The sequence below is a fragment of the Schistocerca americana genome, chromosome 2 (genome assembly GCF_021461395.2).
Source record: "Schistocerca americana isolate TAMUIC-IGC-003095 chromosome 2, iqSchAmer2.1, whole genome shotgun sequence".
In the NCBI taxonomy this organism is placed as follows: Eukaryota; Metazoa; Arthropoda; class Insecta; order Orthoptera; family Acrididae; genus Schistocerca; species Schistocerca americana.
The window spans coordinates 32949117-32971145 of NC_060120.1; positions in this window are offsets into that span (position 1 = coordinate 32949117).

The window sequence follows — 22029 nt, forward strand, 5'->3', positions numbered from 1 at the left end:
CCAAACAAACTTGGAAGTCACAGGGTCGGTAGACCAAACAGCCAGCCCATTGCCCCACAAACCTATGCTTCACTCACAGCCTCTCCTGGAAAAGAGCCTCATCCTCACTTGAGGCAAACTTTCCATGTCCCCTTCATGGTAAAGACCATGTTCCAGAAGACATGGCATGAGCTGTAAGTCACACAGCTCATTACAAGAAGGAGAAACTGGAGTTGATATGGAAAACAAAGGAACCATTATTACAGTCAGAATTTAAAAGACCTTTGGAAGACTTGTGGGGAATTGGAGCCAAATAACTATTCAGTTTGGTGTGTAGAATCTTTGAGATTGCCAACAAACCATCACATTTTCAAAAAAAAATGTCAGCAATGCAGTTCCAAAAATGGCAAGAGCAGATATGTGTGAGATCTGTTGCACAAATAGCTTTATAGCTCATGTGGCCAAGTTTCTGGCAAGAATAACATACAGAAGAATGGAAAATAAAATTGAGGATCTGTTAGATGATGATCAGTTTGGCTTTAGGAAAGGTAAAGACACAGAGAGACAGTTCTGACATTGAGCTTGATAATGGAAGGGAGACCGAAGAAAAATCAAGACACATTCATAGGATTAGTTGACCTGGGAAAAGTATTCAACAGTGTAAAATGTGGCAACATGTTCAAAATTCTGAGGAAAATAGGAGTAAGCTATAGAGAGACCCCATATCTGGGACGAAAAGGAAGGAAAGATGAAATGGTTCACACCTGAGGGATAAGGTGTGTAATGTAATGTTGATAGAAATGAAATATTTAATATTCTGAGATTTACTCCAATGTTATGCAAAGTAAAACAAGTTTGAAACGCAGACACTTGATAAAGATAATTAAATAGGAAATTAGAAACATGTGAAGAGTGTTGAGTTTGTGTGATAGAAAAAACAGAGATAAAAAATTGCAGAGGAACTATGATATAAAAGCTGTAAGGAAGTTTATGTATTCTAAGTACTCAGAATGTTATTCATCTATATTGATATTAATACAAAACTGTAAACAACTATGGAATGAGAAGGTAGCCAGCATCTCATAAAAGATAAATGTTTCAAAGATTCTTTCCTGTAAATATGCACTTAAATATGCACTTTATTCCAACTATGACCTTTATTCCAACAACACTGCAGTTGCTATTACAATTTAAATATTGTGATGATAATGCAATGTTGGGTGCAAATACAGAAGCACTTTATGGTAACTATACATTAAGATTCAAATATTGTAAGGATTATTACATGCAAATGTAAAGGTGCATTCCTGTAATTACAATAGAGTTGTGATTACTGTTACAACATTGGCCAAGATAAAGCAATGATACATACTGATGGGGAACATATTACCCTTCTCAAAAGATATAAGTTACTAACATTATAATGTATTGGGATTTATAGAGAAGAATTTACAGTGAGATTATTCTTCCAAGTGCAGAAATATGAGGCGATACATACCACTACAGAAGAGTGATGTGTCTCCCTACATTTTCTAACCATCGAATGATACTCACAAATGAAAACTATAAAATAAAGTATCACAAGTAATACATTGTTACAATATTATGAGAAGCAAAGTTGCTACTCACCAAATAGCAGAGATGCTGAGTTGCAGATAGGCACAACAAAAAAGACTTTCAAAATTAAAGCTTTCGGACATTGTCCTTAATCAACAATAGACACACAAATGCACACACACATCCTGATGCAAACACAACTCACACACCTACACATGACTGCAGTCCCAGGCAAGTGAAACCGCACTGCGAGCATCAGCACCAGTGCATGATGGGAGTGGCGACTGAGTGGGCGTAAGGAGGAGGCTGGGGTGGGGAGGGGGAGGGATAGTATGGTGGGGATGGTGGGCAGTGAAGTGCTCCAGGTTAGACGGAGGGCAGGGGAGAGGTGGGGAGGAGGGGGGGGGGGGGGGGGAGTAGTGGAAAAGGAGAGAAAGGAAAAGACTGGGTGTGGCGGTGGAATGACAGCTGTGTAGTGCTGGAATGAGAACATGGAAGGGGCTGGGTGGGTGAGGACAGTGATTAATGAAGATTGAGGCCAGGAGGGTTATGGGAACATAGGATGTATTGCAGGGAAAGTTCCCACCTGCACAATTCAGAAAAGCTGGTGTTGGTGGGAAGGACCCATATGACACAGACTGTGAAGCAGTCATTGAAATGAAGGATATCATGTTTGGCAACGTGTTCAGCAACAGGGTGGCCCACTTGTTTCTTGACCACAGTTTGTCGGTGGCCATTCATGTGGACAGACAGCTTGCTGGTTGTCATGCCTACATAAAATGCAGCACAGTGGTTGCAGCTTAGCTTGTAAATCACATGACTGGTTTCACAGGTAGCCCTGCCTTTGATTGGAGCCAAAGAATAATGGGGTGGGAGGGGGGTTTCAGTCCTATTGTGGGCTATTGTGACCCTAATCATAAAGTAATCTTGCAGTGTGTTCCTCTTCCTGATCTACATAGGTATTTTTCATGGTTTTCCAAGGTCTAATATTTTTCTGTTTTTTATCTCAATCAGGCATATTACCTGGTTCCCCTTGCTGACAAATCCAAGGTGGCCACTGCCTTTTGCACTGACTGGAACCTGTGTGAATACAACAGGGTGCCTTTCAGTCTTTTTAACGGTGCAATAGTCCTTTCTAGGTTTCTTGATTCCATGCTCAAAGATCTGAAGTTCAAGTATGTGTGTAATTACTTGGACACTGTTGTCATTTACAGTGTCACCTTCTATGAGCATTTTCGACTGGTTTTAGAGCATCGAGGCCAGCAGGGCTAATGGTCAAACTATCTAAAGCTACATTAGCTCATCGTGAGACATTTTTTTCTAGTCTTGGATGAAGGAGTCAGAATTTATTAGTCTAGGACCCGAGCTATTTACAGTTTCCACCCTCCTAAGACTCAGAAAGGGGTAGCCTGTTTCATTGGAATGACTAACTTCTTCCTAAAATTCGTTCCAAAGTTTGCTGAGCTAGCCACTCTGTTAAACATTTTGGGAAAGAAGGGCAAGCCATTTCTCTGGACTAACAGCCAGCAGGCTGCATCTGATGCACTTAAGATCACTTTGAGTAATGCTCATCTGGCCATTCCTGACACCAATCAACCCTTCTCGGTCCAAATCTACGCCTCTAACCCAGGGGTTGCCGCAGTGTTGCTTTGGCAGCAAGGCAGTGAACGAGGGCTCCTTAGCCTATGCTTCTACCTATATGTCTCCATCTGAGAAGAAATACTCTATTTATGAGCTGGTAGCACTGGCTGTCCTCTTCACGCTAAAGAAATTTAAATACTACCTCAAACACTGGGAATTCACAACGGAGATGGACAATCGTGCCCTTAGTTAGGTTCTGGCTCGCCCATGTAAAACTGGACATATTGGGAGGTGGGCTGTCCAAATTTCCGCCTTCCTATTCAATGTGTGCCACATTAGGGAGTGTCATACAATAGTAGCAAATATCTTGAGCAGAATGTTTGAAGAGGAGGATGCCAGGGTGGTAGAAGGTTTTGTTAATTCAGTGCTTACCGAGGTTCTGGTATTGTTTGCTGACCCTCCACAACAACAACAGCAGGACCCTAAATTGGACTCCGTTAGTGAGCAGTTGAGAGCCAGTCAGCAAGTTCCTGGGTGCGAATTGCACAAGGACATTTTCTGCCACAACAGGCACCAGGATGAAGAGCTAAAAATCTTTCTGATTGCCATGCTTGTCCAGGCTGTTTTCAAATATTAATATAATTCTGTTTGGTGGGTCATCTGGGGGTATAAAAAACCATTCACAAGATTCACGAGTTCCTAACCTGGCTCACCCTGCATCATGATGTTAGAAAAATTGTTGGCAGTGTTAGGATTGCAAGATTGCTATGACAAATTCCGATGGACACAGGGTGTTGCTTCAATCCACTCAGTCAGAGGTCCCCATGGAGTGTCCTTTTATTATTATGTTAGTCCTCTTCCAAGGACCCATTGTGGATGCTGCTATACGTCTGTTGTGGTTGATGGTTTTACTCAGTTCAGGTGGTTGCTCCCCTGTAGTGGTATTACTGCCAGACAAATTATTAGCCATTTGAGGTTGTGGGGTCACCGCCAGACACCACACTTGCTAGGTGGTAGTTTTAAATCGGCCGCGGTCCATTAGTACATGTCGGACCCGCGTGTCGCCACTGCGTGATCGCAGACCGAGCGCCACCACAAGGCAGGTCTCGAGATACAGGATAGCACTCGCCCCAGTTGTACGGACGACGTAGCTAGCGACTACACTGACGAAGCCTCGCTCCTTTGCCGAGCAGATAGTTAGAATAGCCTTCAGCTAAGTCCGTGGCTACGACCTAGCAAGGCGCCATTAGTAACATTGCATGTATCTATGGAGTCTCACTTGTATCGCCACAATCTCCAGATGTACCAAAAGGATGGATTAAAGTTAAGTATTCCAGGAGCTACGTACTTTTCTTTATAGCCTTCATTACGTATCCTGTTTCAGACCTCATGCCATCCAACTTTAGCTTAGCGCGTGCCTTTTGGCTTTCTCTCATTGTGTCTAGGCTGTCTTGTCTAGACACAACATTTTTTGGCGACGAGTCAACAGAAAGGGTCTTGTTCTTTCTAATTGCTTACATTTACTTGTCATGGCTTCGCCAGATGTACTGTCCGAATTTTATCGCTTGCAGAATCAGCAGACGCAGGCGTTATTGGATGCCCTTGGACAGCTCGTCCAGGGCCAACGTGCAATGCAAAACGATGCGGCAGCCGCCGCTCCACCGCTACCGCAGCCACAACTCGCAGTTGCACCGCCTTTTAGGCCGTTTGACCCAGCTAAGGAAACATGGACGGAGTGGTCACGCCAGTTTGGATTTCATCTCGCCGCCTACAGAATTCAAGGTAACGAGCGGCAGCCTCATTTATTGTCGTGTGTAGGGGTGCAAACGTACCGTGTGATAGTGAAATTATTTCCCCGACGCGATGTAGCAACTCTGTCCTACGAAGAAATTTTGTCTGCTTTAGATGCCTATTTCAAGGAAACAGTTAAAAGGTATACGTTCTTTCGTACAAAACGTACGGCCGATCAAACTAATAGGGAGTGGGTTGCAACATTGCAAGGCCTTACAAGGGATTGTGCTTTTGAGTGTGCATGTGGACTCCCTTATTCAGATACTATGTTACGTGATGCAATAGCACAGAACGTTTCTGATGTTCGTATACGGGAGCAAATTTTGAAACTCGTCAGTCCCTCCCTTCAACAAGTGATAGACATATTGGATAGACAAGACACGCTTGACTTTGCACAGGAATCATTTGAAACTTCGCCGGCCGTGTGTAACATTAACCGGCCCGCCGGGCGCGCTGCACGGCCCAGTAAACTGCCCTCGCACACGTCCGCGCAGCTGCCGCCACGCTCTAAACCAGGTGTGCCGCGCCAGCATACAAATGCAGTGAAATCATGCCCGCGGTGTGCTACTAGACATTCGCGTGAAAATTGCCCGTCACGCCAAGCTATTTGCTTTTTCTGTAATAAGAAAGGACATGTTCAAAGTGTTTGCCAGAAAAAGCTCAGATCAGACAACCACAACCATTCCAGGCCCTTCGCTTCGCGCCGGAATCGAACCACGAATACTCAGGCTCGTGAACCTTCGCCCATGGGCATTCATGTAGTTAATTCCACTTCGTCCAGTGCCACTGTCTCTAACAGTGACTGTGTTCGTCCCACACAAAGTGTGCGTCGACGTCGCCGGAAATCACGTCAATTAGCAAGTGATGCTGTACCTGTATCAGTTCAAATTGCACGAGACAGTGGCTCTTGTCGTCAGCGGGACTATAAACTTTTTGTAGATTTGGACTTTAATGGCAAGGTCATACCATTCCAGCTCGATACCAGAGCTGCTGTTTGATTGATCAATCACGACACGTACAAACAACTGGGCAAACCTCCGTTGCGTGCCGCACATGTTAAGTTACATAGTTATTCAGGTCAGAATATCCCTGTGTTAGGACAGTGCACTCTTCTTGCAACATACAAGGGACAAACAAAACTTGTGTCATTTTATGTTCTTCGTTCTTCTTCTGCAGTGAACTTGTTTGGTTTAGAATTATTTCAGTTGTTTAACATGTCTATAGTAAATCAGGTCCTATCAGTGAATCAGACTGTGCCTTCCGCCAGTGTTTCTCGGCTATGTGAAGAATTTGCAGACATTTTTGCACCGGGCCTTGGTTGCGCTAAGAACTATGAAGCACATTTGGAACTGAAAGTAAACCTGCAACCGGAATTTTTCCGAGCGCGCAATGTTCCTCACGCATTGCGTGATGAGGTCGCAAGAACATTACACGATTTAGAATCACAAGGAGTAATTGAACGTGTGCAGGCTTCTCTCTGGGCCTCACCCTTAGTAATTTTGCCAAAACCTTCCGGAAAACTGAGACTTTGTGTGGACTTCAAGGCAACAGTGAATCCACAACTAGTGATTGCAACTTATCCTTTACCCCGCCCGGAAGATCTTTTTGATAAACTGTGCCCGGGTAAATACTTTTCGAAGTTGGACCTAGCAGATGCGTACTTGCAAATACCAGTGGACGAGGATTCCCAGTGCGTCTTGGTGGTTAACACGCATCTTGGTTTGTACAGATTCAAAAGACTGCCATTCGGGTGTGCATCCGCCCCTGCACTGTTTCAGCAATATTTACAAACTGTTTGTGCGTCGGTCCCTACTGCTGCGAACTATCTGGACGATATTGTGATCTCCGGAAAAACAGCAGATGAACATTTAGCAAATCTACGAACATTATTTCAAGTGTTGTGACACAATGGTCTTCGCTTGCGGAAGGACAAATGTGTGTTTTTTGCTCGTGACATACCATACCTGGGACATGTAATCAATGCCCAAGGCATACATCCGAGTCCAGAGCACCTCCGTGCCATACAAGACTTGCCTTCGCCGCAGAATTTGAAGCAGCTACAGAGTGTGTTGGGTAAAATTAACTATTATCATCGCTTTCTGCGCGATGCCTCTTCCATTTCAGCTCCGCTTCATTGCTTACGCCGTAAAGGTGTTCCGTTCGTCTGGACGACGGAATGCGAACGCGCTTTTCGCCAGTTGAAATCGGCGTTGCTTTCAAATACTTGCCTTACGCCATTCGATCCCCAGAAACCCCTTTTGTTGATGGTAGATGCATCGGATTTCGGGATCGGTGCTGTGCTTGCGCACAGAGATGGTTCGCATGATCGCCCTATTGCCTTTGCGTCCAAATTGCTCTTGTCTGTGCAAAGAAATTACTCGCAGATAGAGGAAGAAGCTTTGGCTCTTGTCTTTGGTGTTACAAAGTTTCATGATTTCTTGTATGGTCGTCACTTTACCATCATCACAGACCACAAACCTTTGACATCGCTTTTTCATCCGACCAAGCCTGTACCTCCGCGTACAGCGCAGAAATTCATTCGCTGGTCTATTTTCCTCTCGCAGTACCGCTACGATATCTTGTATCGGTCCACTGCTAAGCACGGAAACGCCGATGCGTTGTCCTGTTTGCCTGTTGCTGAGGATAGAGCATTCGATTCTTCCGAACTTGCTTGCATGTTCATTGATTCGGAAACTGATGAAGTGGTCGAATCGTTTCCGATTGATTTGCGTCGTGTAGCTACAGCCACAGCTGCTGACCCTGTCCTTGCTACCGTTTTGCGTTTTGTTGCTACGCAATGGCCTTTGTCAAAGTCTTGGATCGAGGATCCGTTGGTTCGCCGATTTTTTTGCTCACAAGGAGAGACTTTTTGTTCGACGTGGTGTTTTGTTGTTGCGTTCTGATAATGATCGGTCCAGAGTCATGGTCCCACGTTCGTTACAGTCCTCTGTTTTACGGCTTCTTCACCAAGGACATTGGGGTATAGTGCGAACGAAACAACTTGCTCGTCAGCACTGTACTTGGTTCGGAATCGATGCTGCGATTACGAATATGTGTTCTTCTTGCATGGCGTGTGCCGAACAACAATCCGCACCGCCGCGGAAAGTCTTTGCATGGCCAAAGGCCACTTCCCCTTGGCAACGCTTGCACATCGATTTTGCTGGTCCATTATGGAATGCTCAATGGTTGGTTCTGGTAGATGCCTTCAGTAATTTTCCTTTTGTTGTCCGGATGTCTTCCATGACGTCAACTGCCACCATCCAAGCGTTGTCTGCTATCTTTTGCATTGAAGGTCTTCCGCAGACTATTGTTTCCGACAATGGCCCACAATTCATGTCCGCAGAATTTCAGTCATTCTGCCAGGCCAATGGTATTCAACATCTGACATCCGCGCCGTTTTCGCCTCAGTCAAATGGTGCCGCTGAACGATTGGTCCGGACTTTCAAGTCGCAGATGTTGAAGTTGAGAGAGTCGCATTCTCGGGAGGACGCGTTGTTGCTCTTTTTGTCATCGTATCGGTCTCAGCCCCGAGATGGTCGCTCGCCGGCTGAGTTGCTCCACGGTCATCCTCATCGAACCTTGATGTCTTTGCTGCACCCGCCGCATCAGGTTCCTGTGCAGTGGCAGACTTCTGCTTTTGCTCCAGGCGACGTTGTATTCTGTCGCAACTATCGAGGTTCACGGCGTTGGCTCGCAGGGCGCATTCTTCGCTGCCTCGGCCGCGCGATGTATTTGGTTTTGGGGGCCTCTGGTGAGGTGCGTCGGCATCTCAATCAGCTGCACCTCTGTCGTCGCACGGGTTCTGCCGCTCCCCGTCTGCTTTCAGCGACAGTGCCGTCCGGTCAGCGCCCTGGGGACCCATCTACTGGCTCGCCTCATCCCTAGGTGTTACCGACGATGCCTTCCATTTTGCCCCATGGCAACGCGCCGCCGTCACCTCCACCGCCGCCACCGCCTGTTCTCCCGCCGGCGCCGCCCGAGGTGGACGCCTCGCTGCAGCCGCCAAGCGCCTCCCTGGGTCACACGCCGCCGATCGCTTCCCGTGACCAGCTGTCCTCCGCCATGAAACTCTTGCCCACTCCGGACCACATGACGTCATGGCGCGTTGGCTACCCCGACGCAATGGAGGTCGACCCTTCGGCCCCTCCTGTCTCTTTACGGGCGCATACACCGCATGTTGACGTGCACCCTGGACTAGGTTTTCAGGTGTTTCCTAGCTCCCCTCGGACCGAATGGCCGGGTGCGGGTGGCACAGCCTCGCCTGTTGTTAGGCTCCCCACCTCATCGCATACGTCAACATGGGGTCCTCCCCACGGCGGGCGGAAGCCTTATAACACGACCGTTCGCCGATTTGCGGGGGAGGAATGTGGTGTCACCGCCAGACACCACACTTGCTAGGTGGTAGTTTTAAATCGGCCGCGGTCCATTAGTACATGTCGGATCCGCGTGTCGCCACTGTGTGATCGCAGACCGAGCGCCACCACAAGGCAGGTCTCGAGATACGGAATAGCACTCGCACCAGTTGTACGGACGACGTAGCTAGCGACTACACTGTCGAAGCCTCGCTCCTTTGCCGAGCAGATAGTTAGAATAGCCTTCAGCTAAGTCCATGGCTACGACCTAGCAAGGCGCCATTAGTAACATTGCATGTATCTATGGAGTCTCACTTGTATCGCCACAATCTCCAGATGTACCAAAGGGATGGATTAAAGTTAAGTATTCCAGGAGCTACGTACTTTTCTTTATACCATTCATTACGTATCCTGTTTCAGACCTCACGCCATCCAACTTTAGCTTAGCGCGTGCCTTTCGGCTTCCTCTCATTGTGTCTAGGCTGTCTTGTCTAGACACAACAGAGGTGCTCTGTTGGACATTGCCTAATTGAACACAGTTTCTCCATTACCTTTCTATATTCTTGGCAATGAGCAATTGAATGGCTACATTCTTGGTGATGAGCTCTTGAAAGGCTGTGTCGGACATCTTGTCTAACTACACTGTTATTGCTGTTAACGAACTCAACATCACAATTCTCACTTCTTTTCAATGACATAGAACATCTACCTACATTAATAAACCACATATTGACATCACAGCAATAGATCAGTCAATCAACCACACATCACATCAACAGCTTCTGTCAATCATAATGTTCCCAACAGATATACTCAACACAGAATGAATATTAAAAGGACATTTCATTTGTCTTGTAATAACTGCCATCAAAATAATGTATATGTCATCCGAGGACTTGTGCACCTCTTCAAAGCAGATCAGCGATCCCCAGAACTTCTATACTCACGTACACGCAAGTATTTCCTCTTGCAAGTTGCAGCAATAACGTCCTATCTTGAAGACGTGTGTCATTGCTTGGCATTACTCACCACAGGATAATAAAGTAACAATCCCACACAATATCTGTCCTTTTACCTACCATACTTCCATTTTATCGTGGTCATTCACAAGACGTCGGGATATGCATTATTCCTCTGAAATGATACATTATAACCACAAGGCAATACAACATTACTGTAGTTGCCATGCCTTTGCAATATCCTTTTTTTCAGGAGTGCTAGTTCTGCAAGGTTCGCGGAGAGCTTCTGTAAAGTTTGGAAGGTAGGAGACGAGGTACTGGCAGAACTAAAGCTGTGAGGACGTGGCGTGAGTCGTGCTTGGGTAGCTCAGTTGGTAGAGCACTTGCCTGCAAAAGGCAAAGGTCCCAAGTTCGAGTCTCGGTCCAGCACACAGTTTTAATCTGCCAGGAAGTTTCATATCAGCGCACACTCCGCTGCAGAGTGGAATTCTTATCTCATTCTTAAAAAACATATTCGAAGTCTTCACTTTGACAGTGGCAAAGCAGTGCAAGCAGAGGTGAGGTTGAGGCTCTGTCAACAAAGTCAAACATTTGTCAGTGACAATATACAGTGACAGTATCAACAAATTGGTCTCTAGTTGCGAAAAATTTGTTTGTCACTAGGTTGACTACAATGAGAAATACATATGGACACATGAAAAATAGAGATGTACAATGTTAACAGTGTTTGCTTTACTTAAAAACTCTAAGAGTTTTCGCATACAAGATTCAGAAGAATTACTTTTCAGCACATCCTTGTACTTCTCACTTCCATCCCATATGTCTTTACTTCAATGTTCTAGACAGAATTTTGTATAACATTATTTAAGACTTTCTTGGTGTATTTGACATTCAGGTAACTCTCAAGTGTTCTCCCAGATGGAATTCTGAATATTAAATGTCATCTGCATGTGGTGTGAAAATATCAGTGTGTTTAAATGAATTCACAAATTTAGCAAAGGTTGACAAGGGGCAAGCAACATGGGCACCTAGAAGCTAACAGCAATCCAGTATTTGAGAATACATGGAAACCAAAACAGACTTTTAATGCAGACTTCTTTTATTCAGTTCAATAACTGGTTTTGATCATAATGACCTCTTAGCAACCAATAATACTGACCTAATGATGAGCATCAAATTGGATACATGGATTAGTGTACACAGTGTTGTCGTAGTGGCACTGAGAACCATAACTCTAAATCCATCAAAAATAAATGAAAAATATATGTATTCAAAAAAGCAGATACAGACCAGATGTGGCTTGAATTCAAAGAAATAGTATGAACAGCAACTGAGACATTTATATCAAATAAATTAACAAACTACGGGGCTGATACCCCATGGTACACAAAACAGGTCAGAACATTGTTGCAGAAACAACAACAACAAAAAATGCCAAATTCAAACGAACACAAAACCCCCAAGACTGGCAATCTTTTACTGAAGCTCTAAATTTAGTAAGCTGGCAGATGAGCCAAAGAGATTCTTGTCATAAGTAAAGTATGCATGTGGCAAGACACAATCAATATATTCTCTGTGTGATATCAATAGAAATACTATCAATGAGAGTGCTGCTGAAGCAGAGTTACTCAACACAGCTTTCTGAAATTCACAATCCAATTCAAGAACAGCTGCCAACACGAGTAACTTAGAATTAGATATCCTTGAAGTAGTGAAGCAACTTAAATCACTTAATGAAAGCAAGTCTTCCAGTCCAAATTTTATACCAATTCAGTTCCTATCAGAGTATGCTGAAGCAATAGCTCCATGCTTAGCAATCATATACAACCAGTTACTCGAGGAAATATCTGTACCACAAGACTGCAAAGCTGCACAGGTCACACCAATAACTGAGAAAGGCAGTATGCGTAATCCACTAAATTACAGATGCATATAATTAATGTCAATATGCAGTAGGATTTTGGAACATATATTGTGTTCAAACACATGAAATGTCGAGTGCTATCGACAAAGGATTTCAAATTGATTCCATATTTCTAGATTTACAGAATGTGTGACTGGATTCATGATTTGCTATGAGGGAGGTCATAGCTCGTAGTAATTGACAGAAAGTCACCGAGTAAATAAGAAGTGATTTCTGGCATTCCCCAAGGTAGTGTTGTTCCTTATCTATATAAATGATTTAGGAGACAATCTAAGCAGCTGTCTTAGACTGTCTGGAGATTATGCTGTTGGTTATTGTCTGCTGAATGCATTATAAGATCAAAACCAATTGCAAAATGATTTAGATAAGATATCTGTGTGGTGTGAAAATTGGCAACTGGCTCTTAATAAAGAAAAGGGTGAGGCTATCCACATGGGTGCTAAAAGGAATCTGTTAAACTTCAATTACTCAATAAAGCAATCAAATCTAAATGACATAAATTCAACTAAAAACCTTGGAATTACAATTACGAACAACTTAAATTGGAAAGAACACATTGTAAATGTGGGGAAGTGAACCAAAGACTGTTTTTATTGGGAGAACACTTTGAAAATGCAACAGTTCTACTAAAGAGACTGGCCACACCACACCTGTCCGTCCTCTTTTTGAGTATGGTTGTGCAGAGTGGGATCCTTACCAGATAGGATTTATGGAGTGCATTGAGAAAGTTCAAAGAAGGGCAGCACATTTTGTGTTATTGGGAAATAGAGGAGAAAGTGTCATGGACATGATACAGGGTTTGGGGTGGACATCATTAAAACAAAGGTGTTTCTCATTGTGGCAGGATCTTCTCACAAAATTTCAATGGTCATCTTTCTTCTCCAAACGAGAAAATATTTTGTTGAAACTGACGTACAGAGTGAGAAACTATCATCATAATAAACTAAGGGAAATCAGAGCTTGCACAGAAAGACATAGGTGTTCATTTTTTCTGTGTGCTGTCCAAGAGCGGAATAACACAGAATTATTGTGAAGGTGGCTCGATGGACCCTACGCTAGGCACTTAATTGTGATTTGCAGGCTAACCATGTAGATGTAATCAAATTGAGCAGTCTCCTTAAACTTACTAAAAGAATCAAAGCAATTTTATTTTGTTGTTTTAATAAGTTTAAGGTAGCAGACCAATCTGATGACCATCATTATGATCAAGAACTGTTTATTGAACTGAATAAAAGAAATGTGTGTTCAAGGACTGTTTTGGTTTCAATGAATTCATAGTGACAGATGCTGATGTAGCAGAGAAAGATAAATTCCCATGGACTTCAGCAAGAAGCTGACTATCTCACAAATTAAAAAAAGTTTTCATAAAGGATGTGTCAAATCTCTGCTAGGTAGGATGGGATACTCACGTAAGTGATCAAAGCAGTACTTTACATAATAGCACCCCCACTGTTCTTATCCTGTCTAAAGTGTTGGAGAAATTAGCTGCAATTCTTTTTCAAAATTTTACTGTACAAAATTATATTAGTCTAGACATGTGGTTCGATTTCCAACAGGGATACAACACTAGGGATGCAGAGAAAAGTTATATTGAAAAGGTACATGAAGCACGAGGTCAAAGGATGCATGCATTTTCTGAGATCTTAAAAAGCCATTCCTCAGTAAACCAAGCCTTGCTTATCAACAAATTGGGTAAAAATCAGATTTTGAGGAATGGTCTGCAATGGCTTACATCATTTCTATGGAACAGAAAATAGAATATAACTGTCACTCCAAATGTATGAATTATTATTCTAAACAAAGTACAGTATCACATGGCATACCCAAAGGTTCCATTTTAAGGGTAATGCTATTCCTATTCAGTGTAGATGACTTACCCTTAAATATAAATTCCCCATCAGTTCTGTTTGCAGGCAATACTTCTGTTTTAATAGGAGCTGATAATTCAGAAAAATTTCAAGCACTACTGTGCACATTTGACACTCTGCGGAACTGGATCCAATTAAATGCATTGAAGCTGAGGATTGCAAAAACCTATAACGTATGTTTCATAAATGAGCATTAAAAATATCTACAGTTTACAACTAAGCATAACAATTAAAGTATGGGAAATGCTGACACCATCAAATCCCTAGAACTAAATGTGGACACGAAGTTAACCATGCATAATAATGTTGACTTCCTATCAATTAAACAGTTTTGATTTTAGAAATCAAACATGAGCAAATGCTACTGACATGAGTGCAAAAAACCATAAAATCATAGTTATTTTGAATCGTCATTAAGTATGTTGTCAGATACATGTGTGCTGCACGGCAACAGAATTTGGTCACTAATTATTTCGGAAACTACAAATCCTAATTATTTCCTACCAATAAATTTACAAAATTATATTTTTCTTGCATAGCAGACGAAAATTAATTAAGGAGAAGCATTTTAGTCATGCATGCAATACAATAAACAAAGATAATTTTATGTTTCCCATCATCAGACAAGTTACACAGTCTCCACAGTGTATGGAGATGAACATACATATTAAATTAATACCCTGAAACATACTTAAAATGAAGTGAGATTATCTAAAAATAAAGCTGCAGAAGACTGTAGCAAAATGTTACTATTTCACAGTGGATGAACTAATAATTTGTGCGAGATCATTCTTAGTATTAAGTCTTTTCCCTCTATAACAAAACTCTATTATTATTAGGACACTATTATTAGCATATGTTATGCCTTTGTAGTGAAATTTAACTACAAATTTTTGACACGTCGCCTGTAACTGAATCAAATGATTTAGATTATGTTTGTTATGAGGCTACCAAAATAAAATTCACAGTATCACCACCATCAGATGACTGATTTAATTGAGATACAGCATGGATGTGGTAGCTTGTACATAATATGTATACCTCCCCTCACCATGCACATCAGTCACACTTTGACACAAAAAATAATGAGACTGCCGGGATTTACCTCCTCATCCTCATCTGCTGCTTTTCACACTGTCATAAGTACAATTCAGCCAGTGAAAGCTAATTATCTGGTTTGAATACATTATTACCAGCGGAAAAAAGCTACTATCTGAACACATAAAAAGTCAATATGGTCCTTTTAAAAGACTGACTGAACATTGGGGTACCAGCTGCCTCATTCTACCTTTCTCAGCACCTTTAAAAATGTTCACAAAACTCTTGGCATGTGAACATATTTGTGCACTTATTAATGTGCAGCTCACTTCTCACAGCCAATAGCTCCCCTAACCGTAACTTACTGACGCCAAGCAGTTCACTGCTGTAAGTCACATACCCACCCACTCCCACTTGTCAATTCTCACTCTCTTTCAGCCCAACTCATTATCATCATCTCTTTGTGTGTCTCTGTCTCTGTCACCTGTCTCATAGTCACAGTCTTCATCATTCTGTCCTACAACTACCATCTACTCTCACTGTCTCCCTCTTGATTTCTCTTACTGCTACTATCTCATTCACTCATTCCCACTGCTACTGTCTCTTCTCACTGTCACTATCTCTCTCTTCCTCATCACCATCATAGACTGTTTCTCATTACAACTGACTCTCTCCCACTTCCACTTTCTCCATCTACACTCCTGGAAATTGAAATAAGAACACCATGAATTCATTGTCCCAGGAAGGGGAAACTTTATTGACACATTCCTGGGGTCAGATACATCACATGATCACACTGACAGAACCACAGGCACATAGACACAGGCAACAGAGCATGCACAATGTCGGCACTAGTACAGTGTATATCCACCTTTCGCAGCAATGCAGGCTGCTATTCTCCCATGGAGACGATTGTAGAGATGCTGGATGTAGTCCTGTGGAACGGCTTGCCATGCCATTTCCACCTGGCGCCTCAGTTGGACCAGCGTTCGTGCTGGACGTGCAGACCGCGTGAGACGACGCTTCATCCAGTCCCAAACATGCTCAATGGGGGACAGATTCGGAGATCTTGCTGGCCAGGGTAGTTGACTTACACCTTCTAGAGCATGTTGGGTGGCACGGGATACATGCGGACGTGCATTGTCCTGTTGGAACAGCAAGTTCCCTTGCCGGTCTAGGAATGGTAGAACGATGGGTTCGATGACAGTTTGGATGTACTGTGCACTATTCAGTGTCCCCTCGACGATCACCAGTGGTGCACGGCCAGTGTAGGAGATCGCTCCCCACACCATGATGCCGGGTGTTGGCCCTGTGTGCCTCGGTCGTATGCAGTCCTGATTGTGGCACTCACCTGCACGGCGCCAAACACGCATACGACCATCATTGGCGCCAAGGCAGAAGCGACTCTCATCGCTGAAGACGACACGTCTCCATTCGTCCCTCCATTCACGCCTGTCGCGACACCACTGGAGGCGGGCTGCACGATGTTGGGGCGTGAGCGGAAGACGGCCTAACGGTGTGCGGGACCGTAGCCCAGCTTCATGGAGACGGTTGCGAATGCTCCTCGCCGATACCCCAGGAGCAACAGTGTCCCTAATTTGCTGGGAAGTGGCGATGCGGTCCCCTACGGCACTGCGTAGGATCCTACGGTCTTGGCGTGCATCCGTGTGTCGCTGTGGTCCGGTCCCAGGTCGACAGGCGCGTGCACCTTCCGCCGACCACTGGCGACAACATCGATGTACTGTGGAGACCTCACGCCCCACGTGTTGAGCAATTCGGCGGTACGTCCACCCGGCCTCCCGCATGCCCACTATACGCCCTCGCTCAAAGTCCGTCAACTGCACATACGGTTCACGTCCACGCTGTCGCGGCATGCTACCAGTGTTAAAGACTGCGATGGAGCTCCGTATGCCACGGCAAACTGGCTGACACTGACGGCGGCGGTGCACAAATGCTGCGCAGCTAGCGCCATTCGCCGGCCAACACCGCGGTTCCTGGTGTGTCCGCTATGCCGTGCGTGTGATCATTGCTTGTACAGCCCTCTCGCAGTGTCCGGAGCAAGTATGGTGGGTCTGACACACTGGTGTCAATGTGTTCTTTTTTCCATTTCCAGGAGTGTATTTATTCCTCTCCCATTGGCACTGTCTCCTAGCACTGTTCAGTCACTGTCAACCATGGTCCACTGTCACCGCATCCCTCTCTTTCTCTCACACTGCCATCGTCTCCTTCACTCTGTCTGTAACACAGCCACTGTCTACTATCTTCCAGTATTTATTACTTTCCAATGTCTTTCCTAATGCCACCATTGCCTTCTCTCACAGCATGAAAAAATGTGAATACGTTCACATGTCAAAATTTTTGAATACATTTTTAAAGGTGTTGAGGAAGGCTGAATCAGATAGCTGGTGTCTTGTACCCAGCTTTTCAGCCAGAGGCTTTTAAACAATCTTTGAGCTCCAATAGGAGCATTTTCCAGCTGGTTACCTTCTTTTCCCTGCCACAGCAAGGTATTTCACTTATATGAAAAGAACATTACAGTAAGTAAAATTTTGATAGTTTATGTGTGTGAATGTGAACTAACGCAAAACTAATTTTATGCCTCAGACCAGATTTCACAAGCACAAAAATTTTGGATGTGTTTCAGTACAACAACATGGGCTTCCCAGAACACTTCTGAGCATAACAGAAACACTTTCAATCATATTTCTCTGTGCTATATCAATTTATAAACTATATTTTCGAGACACACATTTTATGTGCATATTTTTCAGGTACTGGTAGTGTAACATCAAACTTCTGTATCTCAGAAACAGGTGAAGATATCAATAAAATTTTCAAGGTTTTTGAATACTGGGATCTTAGGAATGTATCACAAAAATTTCAGCTATTTGCCGAGTGTAGCCATGTTGGAATCCATAGCTCAGTTTTGATATGAAAAAAAGCTTTCGGGTGGGGGGTTCTAAGGTACCAACCACGAACCAATGATGTCCCAAGAAACCCCTTAAAGACCCACCATATACCACATCAAATGCAACAAGAACCAACTGATTTGCTCCATTTGCCCATGCAGGAGGAACTGTGTAATATTCAAACTCTGGCCCTTGTTGTAGCATAGTGACACTAAGACAATTAAAACAGTCACTGAGTCATTCGTGTTGTTCATGTTTAATGCTGGTACTAGGAATGGCAGGTGTTAGATGCTGAGTGATCACTCGGAAGACCACAGAGATGCTGCATACTCCTGAGAGACAGTATTATCAGAAACTGGCAGAGTTTGAAAGAGGTTTCTTTAAGGATCTCCAATTGCCTGTCAGGTCAAATTGTACAGTGCACAGATTTGGGGAGAATTCACATATGACAGAAGCTTGATGTTATTGCATGGGAACATAATGGCAGGTATAATTGTCAAGGGTCTGGCCGACCACATCAGATCTCCGGAAGGGATCACTGTATAGTGCATGAAGCACATTGTAACCCCTGCATATCTCTGCCTGACATCCACAAACAAGTAGTGGACTCCCTGAAACATTCAGCATCACCTTGACTATTGATCGGAGACTAGCAGCAGCTGGACTTGAGGAATAGTGTCCTGTATGTACGCTGCTATGAACACCACAACACAACTGGCTGCAATAGCAGTGCTACCGTTTCTGGGAAGCTTGGACTGCTGATGCATGGTGTTAGCAATAAATTTCAGTTCGGCACTACACTAGATGACCTTCATCTGCGAGTATGGTGGTCACATGGGGATGGGGGAAAGCTCCCATTCATCCAATGCATTGGAGAGGCACAGCAAATTTACTCCAGGCATCCGGGTGTGGGGATCCATTGTTTATTATTTCAGGTCATGGCTGGTAGCGACTGACGGACAGTACAATGGTACATCATGGACACAAAGTGTCCTCACGTGTTACCTCTCATGTGACAGCATTATGGTGCTGTTTTTCAACAGGACAATTCTCATCCACAAGTGGCATATGTCTCTATTAATTGTGTGCAAGATGCTGAGATACTCCCGTGGCCAGCAAGATCCCCAGATGTGTTCCTGAAAATGTGTGGGGCCAGCTCAGTCATTAAAACAGTTCCAGTGGCAATATCCAGCATACCAAGAACCAGTTACAACAGTTGTGGGTTAGCTTGCCTTATACGAGGATACATACGAGGATACAGTGGCTTTATGACAACCTGGAAAGAATGTGCTTGTAACCAGGCCAGAGGAAATGCAAAGTCGTTCCAATAAGTGGGCTCATACTCCCAAATTCTTTGTAAATTTCACTCAATTGTGTAATCACTGAAACAACATCAAATTCCCCCTCAACCTGTGAAGTTTCATTTCGTTTCCTCCTCCCCTTGTGGATGTTTCAATATTCTTGTCAGGTAGCATAGTATAAGGGGCATCAAATGAAATCTGGTTACTAGTGTAAAGTAACAGTAATGATCTTATTAACTCAAAAATGCAGTTATACACAGTACACATACTCAAAAATAGTCGCCAAAACTGTTGGCACATTTATCCCATTGTGACACTAGCCAGTCGATTCCATCCTTGAAGCTAGTAGGCTGCTGTCGGATCCAGGCCTGGACCCAGTCACACACTTTGTCATCCATTGCAGATTGACGTCTGCGAATAGCTCGTTTTAGAGGTCCAAACACATGAAAGTCACATGGTGAAAAGACGGGACTGTTATGGTGGATGTTCCAGCATTTCCCACCAAAACTGCTGCAATGTATTCTTCACCGTATTGGCCGTGTTTGGGTGGGCATTATAATGTAGGAGGATAACACCATTGGACAGCATGCCTCCGGTTTTCGACTTGGTGGCTCGTCTAAGGTTCTGTAAAGTGACTTGATAACGCTAAACAATGATGGTGGTTCCCTGTTCCAGGAACTCGACTAGCAGTGGGGCCTTGTGGTCAAAAAAGAAGGCCATCATGACCTTATCAGGACCGATTTCTTTGGAGGTGGTGAAGTCGCATGTTTTCACTGCTTGTTCTGACACTTGATTTCCCGTTCAAAATGGTGACACCATGTTTCATCAACTGTGACAATATGCAACACACAGCTGTATTCCTCCTCATGATAATGTTGCAGATGACTCAAAGACAGCGCCATTTGAGTATTGCACTGTTCGGCGGTCCATTGGTGGGGAGCCCATTGCGCACAGATATTTCAAAAGTTTAAGTGTTGATGTATTATGATGTGGGCAGTGCCCACCCTAATATCCTGTAACCAATGGATCTCGTCCACGGTGATTCTATGGTTGTCCAAAACTAAAGCATTCACTTTTGCAACCATTTCCAGTGTGATGACACGATGAACCTGTCCAGGATGAGCATCGTCTTCCAGTGACTTGCACACCTCAAGGAATCGTTTGCGCCGTGCAATTGCATTCAAGTGTTGTGTATTCCACAATGACTCAGACTGTATGCACCGTACACAGCCTTCATCCATCGATACATTTCACGGCCTCCAACTCCCTCCGCCACCCCTCGTTGTTCCTGCTCACTTGCCTTCATGTTTGGTAGTGGATGATAACTTGTGTGACCACCTTCTCTTCGGCGTGAAACCACATTGGCACTATGCAACATCAAACGGTGCACACATGTCAGTCTCTCTACCAATAGATGGTGCCACCATACCAGCAGTTACTTAGTGTCACCTTACCTGTTAAGGCAAAGGCAGACAGACTGACCAGGTTTTATTTGAATGAACCTCATACACAATGTGTATTCCATAACATTTTATAATACCTTTGACAGTAAATAGTAGCATGGTAAGCAGCTGATGATGTAACAGAAAGTGGTCCCATCCTTATGCATCTCAAAACAACTGACATACTATCATCAAATCATTTAGTGATCTTGCCAAACCTATTTTATGCTACACGTGATGTTACACATAAACTTTTGTCAAGTTTCTTGATTGGAGTAGCTTCAGTTCTGTCTGATCTTGGAACCCAGTTATGACGCAATATCATTACGATTAAATGTGTTTTTGTTGTCAATCATATCTAAGCTAAAAACAAGGCATGGTAAATCTCTTTAAATATATACAGATTTGCATATAAGTTCTGCTTAATGAGTCATGTGACGAGTACGGGAAGTCTCATTTGTTTTGGGCAATCACACTCAGCTTAGCGATACTAAAATCTGTCTGCTGCTTCAGATACAATATACTTATAGTTCAGTACACAGACAGATTATGTAATGAAATTTCCTTGGCGAGCCTAATTCCTTCCATTCTGTTATTACCACCATTACGCAAACTGAGAGGATTAGACAGTTACCTTACCTCAACTTTTGTATCCAAAAGACAGTGGACCAGTCTCTCTCTCTCTCTCTCTCTCTCTCTCTCTCTCTCATATATATTCTGTTTAAAAAATAGGCATACAGACTTGTATCGATATGATTCCGGTTGTCATAGAGTGTCATAGGACAATGACATGCAGAGGATGCTTCTTACATAAAACATTCTCAGTAACTTCTGATGTATACTGTTTACGGGGCGTTTTGGTTGAGAAACGATGCATGAGAAAAAGGTCTGCAATTTGCTCTCAAAGAATATGGTTTTGTCAGTGGTCATCAATGAACGGAGTCGGTTACTTGGGTCACCACCTGCAACAGCATTGTGAAAGAGCCTGTGCAAATCTCCACTATGCAGAATGTAACAAGCTCATACAGCAGATTATTTCCGAGCAATGTACTAAATCAGTCTAGTGTTTGCTTAAATTTCGATGCAATCCACAACAGTGTTCATCACACAGCAAATAGAGGTATAGTAGTGGAAAATGATTCAGGGTTTCCATACTAGTGGTATTGTGGTGGCTCTTTGTCACAGATAAATATTGGCAGTCCGGCCCCATTCTATATTTGCTTAGCTCGCTACAGACGTCTGCTGGTGCAGCAAGTTTCTTTCTTAATGCAGTTACTTCCATCAACAGTTCTGGATTCTGCAGTGTGACTGGACACTTGTCTATTAGA